This window comes from Pseudochaenichthys georgianus, chromosome 16 (genome assembly GCF_902827115.2).
Source record: "Pseudochaenichthys georgianus chromosome 16, fPseGeo1.2, whole genome shotgun sequence".
Taxonomy (NCBI): domain Eukaryota; kingdom Metazoa; phylum Chordata; class Actinopteri; order Perciformes; family Channichthyidae; genus Pseudochaenichthys; species Pseudochaenichthys georgianus.
The window spans coordinates 31,884,103-31,886,534 of record NC_047518.2 but is presented as its reverse complement, the minus strand read 5'-3'; positions in this window follow the sequence as shown (position 1 = coordinate 31,886,534).

Genomic DNA, 2,432 nt, shown 5'->3' with positions numbered 1-2,432 from the left:
GAACTGTGGAAGCGTTCCAAAAGCATTAATGCAAATTAATAATGAGTATCTATGTTGCTGAAGCATAAAGAGGGCATGTGTAAAGCACAACAAAAGAGAACCAAATGTGTGTGAAGAGTAAACAAATCAAAGCAGACCTTGAACTGAGACGTTTCAATCCTCCACACTTTTTTTTTCTCTGAAAACAATAAACAGCACTTTGAAAATTACAAGGGTTATACACCCCAGAATTAATCTTTCCAACCCATAACTAAATAGAGAGACACTGTTGCCTCTCCATCAAGTGGGTATGTTTTAATTACAGGATATTGAGTACTGAAAGTAATTTGTCTCAGAAAGATGCCCAAGAGCTAAAAGACAGACGTTTCATCTAAATCTGGAATGCTCAGCCACTTTTTTGAGCCTTAGTTTTGTGGTTAGCCTTTGCAGCATTCTTCTGTAGCTCTTTCATAATTGCTCACCTTTTAAAGATTAACAAGGATTCCTGAGGAGACCGACACTTGTCTGCTGGCTTTATTCGGGATAAGCACTGGATTTTGGGATTTCTTTCCTCCTCTGATCACCTCAGCAGAGACTAAAGTGTGGATTTCTCTGCCTTTTACTCCTCACTTTTCTACTCAGCACCTCTTTGATAGTTAAAAAGCAGTACTCCACCTCTCAAATGAAACACTATTAATCCTCATTTGCGTGCTGCCAAGGAAGACAATCGAGATGAGAGACAATCAGAACAATAAGAGCTGACCCACAGCGGAGCCTCCAAAGCGCACCCGCCTCCAGCTGTTAATGGGATGTCAGTCAGCTGGGCGAAAGAAAACAGGCCAGAAGTGTAATTACTGTCGGGTGTGAACTCTCCCATCAGCTGTGGCAGCTTAATGTCACTTTACACATTACTACATGTGGGGCGCATCCGCTTAACACGGATGGCAGCTGCCCAGATGTTGGAGGAATCTCTGATTGGAAAGTTTCATATTGCAGGTATACAGAGGTGTTTCTGATAAACAATCACTTGAAATCACCTGTCAATCAAACTGTGAGGGCCGTATTGTTTTTTCCTAATGAGACCATCTGTTAAATCCACATCCTTATATCTTGACCACAAACACATCCTATAATCAGGTGTTTTAACAAGAAACATTTTTAAATAGCAAGTTTGGTGAGTAAAATACGACTTTTTGAACCCCAGGACGGAAATTAAGAGAGACAATTTTAATTTGATGATATGTTTCAACTGGTCGCAAAAGCAGCCCTCAAATTAAAGATATAATTTGTTTTTTCTTGGTTGGTTCAATTTGAAAGGCAGAAAATCTTCCATGGATTTAATAATTACTCTTAAAGATAGTAATTTCACTTTTAAAGAGCCCTCTAAAATAAAAAATAAATCGTCACTCGTTTGGTCGTTGCTGAAAAAACTCACATACAGTATCAGTGAGTACGCACTTCATTCACCGCACATTTATACAAAACGAAATGCGTCACAATGGCCATGACCATCATGCTATGTTGATTTAAATGGCAATGTCTGTTCTAGTCTCATTTTATTGATATGGGTTTTTAGTCACTAATTTCCAAATCAAGCAATTGAAATAATCCACTGTCTATATTGTGAACTGATTAACTATCTTTAACAATTATTCAAAGCCTTACGTTTCACTGTTAGCTTCCTGCTGTTAATGGTATATAACATTCGCTTATAGCAAACATATAGAGAACACTCAACTCTCACATTTTCAGGATGATGGGAGTGAATGTTCAAGATGTGACAAATCAACCGTGCACTACAACTACGACAGAGAAAAAGTCTTGTAAGACATTGACATCCATCCATTTTACAATTTGTAACCGCCAGTGTTGAACCTCCAGCTTGTTTGTGTCAGGCCTACACATATGGTTGGATTTCAGTCACGTCAACCACTAAATAGCCATTGGAAACTCTGTGTTTGTCATGCATCTCAACGCAGCGCCGCCGTCACAGTGAGACACCTTATCTCCTGGAGAGTCTATTAGCTGTGCTTAATTAAACAAATGTGATTAGACTGATCCAAACTCACACAACTGAATCCCCAGTAAGGATTCAGTCATGAGAGGCGGATACGGAGAGAAAGTAGAGTCACGCATGCCTTGGTTTTATTAATAGCGCCTATTACACACCAACGTAGACTTTGTCAAGCTGTAGAGTTAACATGTGAGTAATGTGAGCGGGCAGCAACGTTTCAGGTCCACTTCTGAAGTTTGTCAATCACAGTTTAAGGGTGATTGTCAAAAGAAATTGAAGCTCGGAGTATCAGGATAAAGGTGACACAAAATAACAGACTGGTTAATGGTAATTACGTGCAGATATGTGGGTGGGATTTAGCTACGGCTGTCAGTTGTAACCAGGTGGAAAGCAACAGGGACATTTTCACTAACTTGTAAAAGATGAATCATTGACAGAG